The 14,453-nt window shown below is 36.8% G+C and overlaps 1 long non-coding RNA gene across 2 annotated transcripts in view; it reads right to left on the bottom strand.

Annotated features, from left to right (window-relative positions):
* Positions 1–777: 777 nt before the first annotated feature.
* The window catches only part of LOC132753642 (uncharacterized), a 28,031-nt gene continuing 14,355 nt past the window's right edge, over positions 778–14,453 (bottom strand). For both annotated transcript variants that reach the window (XR_009628987.1, XR_009628986.1), the window contains exons 3-5: positions 6,904–6,992; positions 3,093–3,191; positions 778–2,185 (exon numbers count right to left, since the gene is read on the bottom strand). This is a non-coding gene — a long non-coding RNA (uncharacterized LOC132753642). The remainder of the gene's footprint in view (positions 2,186–3,092; positions 3,192–6,903; positions 6,993–14,453) is intronic.

Here is a 14,453-nt window from a genome sequence, read left to right as displayed (position 1 = left end):
TACTATATGCATATAGGGAAAATCAATGACCCCCTGGGGCGGGGCCAATTTTGACCCCAGAGCTTTTATTTGAACAAACTTGGTAGACACTCATTAGAAGATGTTTCATGCTAAATATCTTAGCTCTAGCTCTTTGGGTTCTTTAAAAGAAGATTTTTTAAGTTTTTACTATATGCATATAGGGAAAATCTATGACCCCCTGGGGCAGGGTCAATTTTGACCCCAGGGCTTTTATTTGAACAAACTTGGTAGACATTCACTAGAAGATGTTTCATGCCAAATATCTAAGCTCTAGCTCTTATGGTTCTTTAAAAGAAGATTTTTTAAGTTTTTACTATATGCATATAGGGAAAATCAATGACCCCCAGGGCGGGGCCAATTTTGACCCCAGGGCTTTTATTTGAACAAACTTGGTAGACACTCACAAGAAGATGTTTCATGTCAAATATCTAAGCTCTAGCTCTTATGGTTTTTTAAAAGAAGATATTTAAAGTTTTTTTTCTTTTGGTTGCCATGGCAACCAGAGTTCTGCATGGAATTAAATTCCTTGAACAATTTTTAAAGGTGACCACCAAAGGAACATTCCTGTGAAGTTTGGATGAAATTGGCTCAGTGGTTTATGAGGAGATGTCATTTAAAGCAAAAGTTTACGGACGGACGGACGACGGACGCCGGACGAAAAGCGATCACAAAAGCTCACCCTGTCACTTTGTGACAGGTGAGCTAATAAAAAGCTTTGGTATAACATAGGTTATAGGCATTTTGCTGGGTGGAGCTTGCCTCTTTTTAAGGTATATAATGGAAACAGCGGGAGAAACAATTAAAGTATTAAGTTTTGGGAGTACTGTCTTTTTGGAAGATTTTAGTATCATTTTTTTATCTAATTTTACGGTTGTAATTTCAAATCGTTAAAATTTCAACAAATGATGTCAATAAAATAAGGCATTTTAAATCAAACAGGTGTTTACTTGAAATCTTTGATGACCATACAAGGTATCTAAGATGGCAACGCACTTTTTTTAAAGAAAATATCTGACAAAATGCATAAACTTTAATTTTGCACCCCCATTCCCCGAATCTCCTATCCCCTTCCTCTGTGCCCTTTTACTTAGTGGGCCTATTAATCAATTATTTATTTGTTTTTTTTTTATTTTGATTTCCTTTTAGGTTACTATTATTTCTTCTTATGTATCATTTTAGTGATAAGCCTGTCTGTGCTCTGCCTTACAACATGTCCTGTTTCTGTTTTTGTTTGGGTCCTTCTGGGCTACTTGCCGCTGGTTCGTATGGGGGTTGCGTTCATTGGACGCCGCCTTTCCTTGTTGATCTTGTTTATCATATTCTACGCCGTCGATGGCAATTCTCCTCTTAAGTACATTTACCCTGTAACACTTTAAACGATAAACACCATGGAGTGGTGTAAAGAAAGAACATAATGAAAGAGATATTGAATTTTATTCAAAAAAGAAGAAAATAAAATTTCTAAAAACCGGTAACAACAAAAAGTTAAAAACAAATTTCTTTACTTTATGTTCATAAACTATTTCAATGATTTGATCAACATATTTTATTAATCAAAGCCTGCTACCACGGCTTGACACTGCAAAAACATTTATTCATTCTTGTGTGTCATACTAGCTACAATATGTCACTTTCTTAAGCAATCAAACTATTTACTCATTAAAGTATTTCAGTCTTGAGTTTTTCTGAATAAATTTGTTGTACAAATAGGACACAGATGCCTCCACATTCCACTATTTTGTCAGTCTTCTGACGTCGACAAGACAGAAGGACATGGTGACAAAGAAAATTGTGCATGACTTTACTTCCCCTAATCCGAATTGGTTTGGACATTTGATTTACGCCTAATGTTTCCAAAGCTGACATTTTGCTTTTTTTCCAATTGTGAGCTTTAAGAATTTGAACTGTAACTGTATTTTTCATATCCTGTCACGCAAGTTTCCTCAAGTAAAATAAGTTTGTCAGAAAATCTCAAACTTTTCCCCCTCTTTTTTGTAAATTTAGTCTCTTTTATGTTAAATTTAATTCAATCTTTACTGTCAATTCCAAACTTTTATATGAATTCAAGTCTTTTCCTTTAATTAAGTCTCTTTTGGGTCATGTTTTTTTATCACCAGTCAATAAGGCAACAACACAAGCACTTCCTGATAGCAAAACTCCTGTCCTAAAATATAGCAAAAGAAGTATTAGATCTAGTATTTTCCTTTCATGTTTGCTATAGGCTAAAGCATTTGCATTTTCAATACATTTTTTGTCCTTAATATTTCATGAAAATTCAATTTCTTCAAAAAAACAGGAAATAGAAAAACATATATAGCCTGGATAATCGACATACTTATAACTTAAAGTTTCCACTATGTATTCATCGAGTCAAAAATATGAGTTTTGGCAAGTAAATATATTACTATTACCATTGTATTAAATTTTGTGGTGAACCCATTCAAAAATACATGTAAGGAAAGTGGCGGCATGGCCGAGTGGTTCACGCCTCGGACTAGTAATCTTATGATCGCTAGACGCATGGGTTCAAACCCCATCAGGGGGCAAGTCGTTGTTTCCATCAGCAAGAAATTTTACACTCATAGTTCAGTACTGATTGTTTCCAGGAACGGATTGGAAAGTGTGTCTATATGCTTATAGCTTCCTACACAATTGAACTGAAATAAATTCTGTATAAACCAAATACATGTAGTTGATTTACATTGTAATTCGAAACAAGTTGGTAATATGTCTCAATAATACATAGTTGGAGTATTTATATATCAAAGTTTTCATTTAAATGTCTTATTTATGTAAAACAAATAGTTTAAACACTGTTATATACTAAATCAGAAATAGCAATTACAAATGAAAGATTTCTTAATGATCCAAAGTAAAGTAATACGCTATCATTAGAAAATAGAAGTCGATGTAATAACAATAATTTCTATGAAACAATAATTTGTTGAAGTAATACATTTAAAATATGGCTGAAAATGGAGGACATTGGATGGATTTCCAATCCGAACCTCAACATATTGTATGACACAAATCCAGCATTCTAGTTAATACCTTGTGAAAACTAAACTTACCACAAAAGTCCCCTGGCAATTGGTGAGTGTTTCCATACACTATAATATGTCACATAGATTGTGTTGTGCTGTTTAAATGCTCGCAAAATATCTTTGGCACTGTAATAATAATAATAAAATACAAACATATTTAAACTGCATAAAATTTACTATGATATAACATTAATTAAAGAAAAAGAGCTACAGTTACTTTTCAAAAGAAAACCATTTCAGTCACTTTCATTAAGAATTTCACATAAATCCACTTAAGTTAACAACCCTTAGACATTACAGTTTAAATAAGTTATAACCTTAAACATGTGTACCCTGAAATATAATGTTTTACAAACAATAAATAAAACATATGCTTCATGAAACACAAATCAAGTTTTTTAAACAATTGTTATTAGGGGCTTTGAAGCGAATTAGATTTAAGGTCTCGCTTTCAATATTAAGGTAATATGGATAACTATTCAGCTTTTAAAATGCCTAAGAAAGCCCTGAGAAGTCCCTGGTAAGAAGCAAGGAAACCTAGTCAGTGTACTGTATTAAGTATTCAAGAAAGTGAACTCTTCTGCTCTTATATATTGAAACATGCGTACATAAGTTGTCATTCTTTGATACTCTTTAGTTTGGAGATTTGGTTCGTAGATGGTGTTATTTCAGAGTAATACAATAAAATAAATGAATTAAAGTGCTTTGTTATACATTACTTTTGAGATTTTCAGTAATTATCAAAAGTTAATTTTAAATGGGCTTTAAATAGTGTGTTATAGATTGATGTTTCATAATATCTGTTCTTCTGTTTCAATTTCTCAGTCAAACAGTCTACTGTTCTCATATCTAACCAACATTATGTTATGTGTAGACAAAATATAATTTTTTATTATAAATTTACCAATATTTTTATTTTTCGGTGGGTTTTCAATTCCCCACATATAGATTTTGTCACATAATGCACATTTTCATGCTTTAGGAAGCACCTGAAGTTTACTTCAAAATAATTATATTTATTTGAGTGTTATTTTGCATACAGACTTACAGTATATTATTTTTTAACACTAAATATTATAGTTATTCAGATATCAGGATTTTGTAAAGGGCACAAAAAATAAACAAGAGGGCCATGATGGCCCTGAATTCGCTCACCTGTATATAGACCCCTGGGCCAAGGCCAATTTTAAACCAGGGGCTTTTATTTGAACAAACTTGGTAAAAACCCATTAGAAGATGTTTACTACATATACATATAGGGAAAAATTTTGACCCCAGGGCTTTTATTTCAACAAACTTGGTAGACACTCACTAGAAGATATTTCATGCTTAGTATCTAAACTCTAGCTCTTTTTTATTAGAATTTTTTTAAAGTTTTTACTATATACATATAAGAGAAATCAATGACCCCCGAGGCAGGGCCAATTTTTACCCAAGGGCCCTTTTTGGAACAGACTTGGTAGACACTCATTAGAAGATGTTTCATGATAGAGAAAAACCATGACCCCCTGGGGCAGGGCTAATTTTTACCCCAGGGCTTTTATTTGAACAAAATTGGTAGATACCTACTAGAAGATGTTTCATGCTTAATATCTAACTAGCTATTTTGGTTTTTTAAAAAGAAGTTTTTTTTTACATTTTTAATATATACAAATAAGGAAAATGGGTCAAAGACAGAAAAAGCCGGGTTGCATTTGTATACCAAAAATCATGATTCTGTGATGTTAAGAATAAAATTTACCACTGACCATTAATGTCGAAAATTTAACTAAGCCAGTTAACAGAAAAAGGATGAGCAGCAGACCGAAATAAAATCCCAAGGTATGGAACTACATTTCAGTGCTGTATGCCAAATATCAAGAGGCTGTGATAAGTAGTTGCTCAGAAAAGTATTACGAAAATTTCCTACCATTGACCATTAATGTCGAAAATTTAACTAAGTCAGTAAACAGGAAGTGGATAAGCAACAAACATGAAATCCCATATTATGAGACCATGTGCAAATGCTGTATGCAAAATATGAAAAGGCTGTGATAAGTAGTTGCTGAGAAAACTGTTGCGAAAATTACCTACCATTGAATGACCATTCATGTCGAAAATTTAACTAAGTCAGTAGAAGGAAGTGGATTAGCAACAGACCTGACATCGGCTCCCACAGTATGGGGCCACATGTAAATGCTGTATGCCAAATATCAAGAGGCTGTGATAAGTAGTTGCTGAGAAAACTATTACGAAAATTTCCTACCACTGACCATTAATTTAACTAAGTTGATAAACAGGAAGTGGATGAGTGACAGACCTGAAATAAAATCCAACAGTATGGGATCACTTGTCAATGCTGTATGACAAATATCAAGAGGCTGTGATAAATAGTTCCTGAGAAAACTGTTACGAAAATTTCCTACCACTGACCATTATTGTCGAAAATTTAGTAAGTAGATAAATAGGAAGTGGATGAGCGACAGATCTGAAATCGAATCCCACAGCATGGGGCCACTTGTCAATGTTGTATGCCATATATCAAGAGGCTGTGATTAGTAGTTGCTGAGAAAACCGTTACGAAAATTTCCTACCACTGACCATAAATTATCGAAAATTTAAATTTCCTACCACTGACCATAAATGTCGAAAATTTAACTAAGTCGATAAACATGAAGTGGATGAGCGACAGACCTTTAATCGAATCTCACGGTATGAGACCACATGTGAATGCTGTATGCCAAATATCAAGAGGCCATTAATGTCGAAAATTTAACTAAGTCAGTAAACAGGAAGTGGATAAGCAACAAAACTGAAATCCCATATTATGGGACCATGTGCAAATGCTGTATGCCAAATATCAAGAGGCTGTGATAACTGATAAGTAGTTCCTGAGAAAACTGTTGCGAAAATTTCCTACCATTGACCATTAATGTCAAAAATTTAACTAAGTCGATTAACAGGAAGTGGATGAGCGACAGACCTTAAATCTAATCTCACGGTATGAGACCACATGTGAATGCTGTATGCCAAATATCAAGAGGCTGTGATAAGTAGTTCCTGAGAAAACTGTTACGAAAATTTCCTACCATTGACCATTAATGTCAAAAATTTAACTAAGTCGATTAACAGGAAGTGGATGAGCGACAGACCTGAAATCGAATCCCACTGTATGGGATCACCTGTCAATGCTGTATGCCAAATATCAAGAGGCTGTGATAAGTAGTTGCTTAGAAAACTTTTACGAAGTGTTTTTCCCCGCCCATACGCCGCCCACCGCCGGCCTGCCGCCCGACATTCACCATACCATAACCCCGGTTTGCACCAGTGCAACCCAGCCAAATATCAATGACCCCCTATGGCAGGACTAATTTTTACCCCAGGGCTTTTATATGAACAAACTTGGTAGACACCCACTAGAAGATGTTTCATGCTTAATATCTCAGCTCTAGCTATTTTATAAGAAGAATTTTAAAGTTCTTATTATGAACAAATAAGTTAAAGGGCGGGGCCAATTGTACCCCAGGGCATTTATTTGAACAAACTTGGTAGACACTGACTTGATGACGTTGCATGCTACATATTTAAGCTCTAGCTCTTTCGGTTTTCTAAAAGAAGATATTTTAAGTTTTTTCTTTCGGTTGCCATGGCAACCAGAGTTCTGCTTGGAATTAAATTCTTTGAATAGTTTTTAAAGTTGACTACTAAAGGAACATTCCTGTGAAGTTTGGATGAAATTGGCTTAGTGCTTTATGAGGAGGTGTCGTTTAAAGTAAAAGTTTACGTACGGACACCGGATCACAAAAGCTCACCATGTCACTTGTGACCGGTGAGCTAAAAACAGATTAAAATGTCTTACCAGTAGTGATTTGATGTAGCAACCAATGCTTTATTTTGGCCATATGCTTTCACATCCACATTACCATAGGGGGAGAACCACTTTGCTAACTGTAACAATACAATAAGTAACATAAAATTACTCTTTATACAGCTACAATTCTATATTATAAACACGGTCTTCATAATCTCTACATTTTCCCACTTCTGTCCACAAGCTTAGCTTAACATTGAGCACATAGGATTTGTAATCTAGGTGTTGCCTGGTTGATCCTCAGATTAGGCTTAATTTCTCTATGACAACTTAATTGACATTCAGTCTGAACTCTGACATTAAGTCTAATATTTGTGTGCAGCAACTTGATGACAAAGTTACACAAACCTAACCAAATAATATATGAAGAAATTTTATTAATCATGTAGGCCTACTTAACTGACATTCAGTCTGAACTCTGACATTAAGTCTAATAGTCAACTATGTCTTACAGCTGATTAAAGGGACTCCACTGAGGTTTTTTGACATGACGGGACTTGAAATAAATTTTCGAGATCATTTGTTGTGGGTCTAGACAAATAACTCATGTGCAGATCATTTGCTTACTCTGTTTTATCAGAATAAGTATTCTTATTGTATAAACACTTATAATTGAAAAGCGATGCAACGCTTTTCGCCTGAATCGGGCTAACAATAGTATAAGAATACAGTTTGCAATTTATTTCTCAGAATATTTCTGAATTATTTTTAGAATATCATTCTGTTAAAGTGCCCTAGCTGATCTATCAAGAAAACAAATCCTACAAAGAACACATTCTATTCCATAAGTCCCCTACCGGTTAGAACCCCAGCAACATTCTGATGGGCAATTGGCCATTCAATTTTACCAGTGAATGAATGACATGAATGAACTTAAATCTTTTGAGTTCTAAGTTTGTCTATATCACAGTAATGTGTTAAGTTTCCCTGCCTAGTAAGGAAATTATATTTATACAACCTTGTCATATTATTACGATGTGGGATTTTAAAGTAAATCCTTTAAGGAATGAAGAAGTTCCCGAAAAAAATCTAAGTTCAAGGGGGACATAATTCTGGAAATAGTCTTGCTAGAGTATTTAACCTTCTCAAAAATGTTGAGTGATAATAAGAAACATATATATGAAGTTTGAAGTAGATACATTAGGAAATAAAGAAGTTATTTTTAAAAAAGACAACATTTTTTTTTCGTAAAAATTCTAAGTCCAAGGAGGTAATACTGAAAAGTTTTTGGTGCTAGAGTTGTAAACCTTGTCACATATGATGTGGTTGATGACTGTAAACCTTGTCACATATGATGTGGTTGATGACCAGAAACTTATATTTAAAGTTTGAAGTAAACAAAGAACTTATAGTGAAAAAGCTGAAAAATTTAAATCAGAAATCTTGAAATTCAGGCTATTTGTTGCCATAGCAACCAGAATTTTCAACATAGGAAGAAAAGAAAAAGGAGTGCAAATTAATCTTCAGACTGCCATCTACCCATATTTCAAGTTTCATAAAAATATATTCAGTTCTTTTTGAGTTATCACTGGATCCAGTTTATGTGTTAAATTTGCCATATTTTCAGACTATTTGTTGCCATAGCAACCAGAATTTTCAACATAGGAAGAAAAAAAGACGTGCATAATCTCCATACTGCCATCTATCCATATATCAAGTTTCATAAAAATATTTTCAGTGCTTTTTGTGTTATCGAGGAATCCAGTTTTGTGGACGGACTGACAGACTTTTCTCACAGGACAGTTACTATGTGGCTACTCTATTGTTCTCTCTATTGTTCTTTTTAGCCACACAAAAGAAAATAGCCACATAAAAGCATTACGGAATGAATGACTTCAAAGAGAAAGAACAGTTACCAATTTCCCTCTAGCCACATAATTACTTTCCTGTGAGTGCGGACGGACAGACGGACGGAGGGTTAACCTAAAGTCCCCTCCGGTTAAACCGGTAGAGGACTAAAAAGTTCTACAACTTTTTTTACTCATATTGGGCTAAAAATTGAATAAAAATTGATGTTTAATTTCATTCTGAGAATTTTTTATTATTATCCTTGCAGTGTTTTTTTTTTTCATTTTTAGTGCTTTAAATTGCTCTGTATGAGCTCCTTTAAAAGTCACCATCGGCATGTGCATGTACAATAAAATCACATGAAACAGTTTATATTGTAAAATTTCAAGTGTGAATTTACTTGAGCAAATGAATGACTGAGATAACTTTACAGTATGTTACAGTAAAACATTACCTTTAATTGTGACCGGTAGCTATTCTAGCTATTCCCCGACACTTAACTTATTTGAATACATTAACAAGTTAATAAAACTATTTATCGAATTGAAATACTCCAAGTGACCATTGATTGGACACTGTAAGATTGCATGGCAACTATCCAAGAATAATGGTTGAGACAGACCTAATATAATTTCAAGCAAAAAACAGTCACCTAACTTAAGTCACTGACCATTGGAATCACGTTTTTGTTCCACAGGTCACTAATGAAAAAGGAAATCATGCAAAATGCACAATATTCGTTTAAAGGGATTCCACTGAGGTTTTTTTGACATGATGGGAATGAAAATATTTTTTCAGATAAACGTACCATTTGATGTAGGTTTAGACCATTAATCTTTGTGCAAAATTTCAGATCATTCACGCACTTCGTTTTTTCCAGAATGATTATTCAAATTGTAAAAAAATGACCCAAAATGAAAAGCGTTTAAATGCTTTTCACTCAAATTGGGCTAAGAAACGCATATAAATACGATTTTGCAATTTATTTCAAAGTATATTTATTAACTATCTTTGCATATATTTCCGTTTAAAATGCCCCGCTCATTGTCAAGTTTTGGTTTCACTTATGAGATTTTTATCGATATTCTGAGCAGTATTTGTGATTGTAAGTTAAGAATCGCTGTACTCCTGGACTTGCTGCAGTATTGGACTTGCTGCAGTATTGGACTTGCTGCACTATTGGACTTGCTGCAGTATTGGACTTGCTGCACTATTGGACTTGCTGCACTATTGGACTTGCTGCACTATTGGACTAGCTACGCTTCTTAGACTTGCTGCGCTTTTTGGACTTGCTGCACGTTAATACTTGCTGCGCTTCTTGGACTTGCTGCACTCTATTAGACTTGCTGCGCTTCTTAGACTTGCTGCACTTCTTGGACTTGCTTCACTATTAGTCTTGCTGCGCTTCTTGGACTTGCTGCGCTCCTTGGACTTGCTGCGCTTCTTGGACTTGCTGCACTATTTGACTTGCTGCGCTTTTTGGACTTGCTGCGCTTCTTAGACTTGTTGCGTTCCTTGGACTTGCTGCGCTCCTTGGACTTGCTGCGCTTCTTAGACTTGCTGCGCTTCTTAGACTTGCTGCGCTCTTTGGACTTGCTGCGCTTCTTGGACTTGCTGCGCTTCTTGGACTTGCTTCTTTTCTGGGAAGCGGACCGTTCTTAGACTTGCTTCTTTACTGGGAAGCGGACCGTTCTTAGACTTGCTTCTTTACTGGGAAGCGGACCGTTCTTAGAGTTGCTTCTTTACTGGGAAGCGGACCGTTGCTAAGGCTCAACTCTTCACTAGAAAGCCGACCGTTTTCTTGACTTGCTGCTTTATTCGGTTCCCTCACTGGACCTGCTCACCAACAAGGAGACTTGCTGAAAATTAAGCTTTCCGACAATATGTATAAAGCCTCTTTCGAAATCAAATTTTTTTTCTTCTTTTTTATTTCCAATTTCATTTCATATAAATACACAACGCGCGAACCGGATAGAACGCCACAATTGTGACGTCACGTCAAAACAATAAATAATACAAAATGGCGGACATTTGTGTTTCTTTTCATAAATAAAATGGCTATTTTGACAACAGCCCTCTTCAAAAGGAAATATTAAATATTTCCATCAAATGTCAAAATAACATTCTTTTTTATTCATCTGTTTCTTGATACTGTCTGCTTAGGTAGTCTGCAAAGATATTGTCGGATCCTTTGATGGCTTCAATACGGAACTGGTATGATTGAAGAAATAAGGCCCACCTCACTAATCGACCGTTGTCTGGTGTACTTTTCGGATGTACGACAATGAACTGTGGTCCGTTTGTATGATGAACTCTTTCCCATACAAGTATTTTTGGGAACTTCTTTATTCCATATACGATTGCTAGACACTCTCTTTCTCCTACAGAATAGTTCCTTTCACGATCAAGTAGCTTCTTGCTTGCAAAGGCAATAGGAAACAACTCTCCCTCATATCTCTGAAGCAATGCCGAACCTATCCCAGCATTCGAGGCATCACACTGTAAAATGAATTCTTTCGAAAAAATCAGGCAGTCGAAGAATTGGACTCTTGGTTAGTTGCTCCTTTAAAGTATTAAAAGCTCTTTCTTGCTCATCTCCCCATCGTACATTGTTTGGTAAACCCTTCTTCGTTAAGTCTGTGAGAGGTGCCGCAATTCTCAGCAAACGATGGTTATAAATCTCCTGTAATATCCGGCAAGTCCTAAGAATGCTCTAACTTGTCTTTTAGTCTTTGGCACTTCCGCTTCTTTTGATTCTTGTCAGTTTTTTTCCCCTTCCATTTGAACTATGCCATTTCCCACCATATGTCCTGTAAAACCAATGTTGTTATATCCTATATAACACTTCGATGGCTTTATGGTAAGCTCTGCTTCTGCCAACTTTTGGGAGGAGGTCCCCGCAGCATTGTCATTATGTTCTGTCCAGGTTGTTGTATGCCCTATCATATCGTCAACATAATTGTCAACAAAATCACACCCTGCCAATAACTTCCGCATCATTCTGTTGAATGTGGCTCCAGAGTTAACCATACCGAAAGGCATTTTCTTGAATTGATAACTCCCTCTATCCGTTGCAAATGCTGTAAATCTGCGGCAATTTTCAGCAACTGGGATTTGCCAATAACCTTTGCATAAGTCGATCTTGGTAAAATACTTAGCATCTTTCAGCTTTGCCATGATGTCATCTACGCTTGCCATTGGTTCGGTGTCAAATTTTCGTGACGGCATTCAGTCTTCTAAAATCAATACAAAATCGATTACTCCCATCTTCTTCTTGACAATGACTATCGGTGCGTTGTATTCCGACACAGATGGTTCAATCACATCAGCCTTTATCATATCTTGTATTTCATTTTCAACAGCTTGTCTCTTGGCATATGGAATGGGGTACTGTTTCACTCTCACGGGATTCTTGTCTGTAAGTTCAACGTGGTGCTCTATCAGTGGAGTTGTTCCTGGTCGCTCTGAAAAACACTTCGTAAAACTCTTGAAGTATGGCAAGGACTTGCTTCCTCTGTTCAGGAGTAAGTCCCTCACTGATATTGACATCTTGGTATGTCTCTCCACTTGTGTAGTTAGGGAAGTCCAGGAGACTTTCGTCGTCCACCGCTCCATCTGAATTATCATCAACGTCTTCTATGATCGCTACACTTGCTGCCAATCTTATCTTGGCGCTCTTCATATTTCTTCAGCAAATTAATGTGGAACGTCTTCAGCTTGTCTCCAATCTTGATTCTGTAATCAAATTTATTCATTACTTCGACAACTTGAAAAGGTCCTTTCCATTGCAGCATCATCTTATTATTATCCGTGGGAAGAAGCAGTAACACTTTATCTCCTACTCGCAAAACTCTATTTCGGGCTCTCTTGTCGTAGTGATGCTTGTATGTATTCTTTGCTTTCATCAGGCTTTCTCTGGCTATCTTGCATGTCTCCTCTAAGCGCTGCTTCAGGTTGAGCACATACAGGTATGTATTCTGTATCTCTGGATCATCTCTTTGAGTCCACATGTCCCTTAGTATTTTGCATTGGCCCTTTAAAACTGTTCTTCCGTACAGCAACTCAAACGGGGAAAATCCTGTACTCGCCTGTGGTACCTCTCTGTATGCAAATAATACGGCCGGTAGGTATCTATCCCAGTCCTTCGGTCTTTCCTGGCACATTTTCCGCAGCATACTTTTTAAGCACTCCATTCATCCGCTCACACAAGCCGTTGCACTTTGGATTGTAAGGTGTTGTGAAGAGTTGCTTCACAGATATGAGTCGGCATATCTCTTTCATGAGGTCTGCTGTAAATTGACTTCCTCTGTCACTTAGAACTTCTGAAGGAAATCCTACCCTTGAATATATTTCAAGCAGTGCTTCAGCAAATGCTCTCGGTGTCTATTTTTCGCCAATGGCACGGCTTCAGGGTTACGTGTGGCAAAATCCACCACCGTCAAGATATATCTGTTGCCCTTCTCCGACACTGGTATAATCGGTCCTATCAAGTCTATTGCTACTCGCATGAAATGGTTCCTCAATCACCGGCATGTCTCCTAGGGGGACCTTCTTCACTCGCCCTTTTGGGATGGTCTTCTGGCACACGTCACACGATCTGCAAAAAAACGTCCCACATCTCCCGTTATTCCTGGCCAATGGAAAGCTTGTCAGGATTCTGTCCTCTGTCTTTTTAGATGACAAATGTCCACCAACAATGGATTCATGGGCAAGTTCCATCACTCTCTTCCTAAAGTCTGTCGGAAACAACAATCTGCTTGGAGTCATCACCATTTTTCTGAAAGTAGGCTCTAAAAAGCACACCGTTTTTCCACCACGTATTTAAACTTGGGCCCACCTTTTGGTTTGCAAGCTTCTTTGCCTTCTCTGCTAAGTCCCAAACTTTTTTAATGAAGAGTCACCTTTCTGGGATTCCTTCAATTTCTCTATGTCAACTTCAGCTTCGCAGGAAGGTTTTTGAAACAGTCAACGCTCTAGTTGGACGGTTCTGCTCTCTGATGCTGCTGCTCTTGTCATGACTGCTGCAACAGCCGATGGTTCTTCTGTCTCCTTCCATTCAGGATTTTGGCTTATCAAGTACTCCGGCAACGTAACCAATCACTAAATCGCATATTAATGACTTAAGCACCATTGCCTCTAACTCCCCAACATAGTATGGCGTATCTACCCATATTTTTCGCCAAAGGTACTACTTTGGCATCTCCATCAATTGTTATTCATAACAATTTCTTTACCCCGTGAGTTGTTCTTCTTTCACAAACTTCTTCTTTACCGCCGCTAACTCACATCCAGTACTCTCAGCACTCTAACTGCATACTGCTCCAACAAAGCCCTTTTTCAACTCCAGGTTTCCTTCTTCTTCCAATAAAATCAATGGTACAAGCTCCCGCGAGGATCGGCACAGTCTCACCACTGGCTTAACTTCAAACTTTCCATCTTCAGTGTTCTTCTCAAGTGGATTAAGGTCTGCTTTGGCACATACGGCTGCTACCTTGCGGTCACTTCTTTACACCTTCTGGTTTGTCTGCCCTACAATCTTTTTGCAATATGCCCCGTCTTGTTGCAAATAAAGCACACCTTCGGTGCTTGGCTTCTGTTGTTCTGTCGGCGTCTCTGGCTAAATGGCCCGCCTTATTACAAATAAAGCATGTCTTCACTAGCGAATTTCTATTCTCTGTCACTCTGCTTGATGTCCCTGGAATGGATCTCTTGCCCATCTGCCCTTGTTTTGGAACTGGAGTACCTCTGGC

This window comes from Ruditapes philippinarum, unplaced genomic scaffold (genome assembly GCF_026571515.1).
Source record: "Ruditapes philippinarum isolate M1 unplaced genomic scaffold, ASM2657151v2 ctg9176_1_1_1_1, whole genome shotgun sequence".
Classification (NCBI taxonomy): domain Eukaryota; kingdom Metazoa; phylum Mollusca; class Bivalvia; order Venerida; family Veneridae; genus Ruditapes; species Ruditapes philippinarum.
The sequence above is the reverse complement of the archived record's forward strand: the minus strand, read 5'-3'. Positions and strand labels throughout refer to the sequence as shown.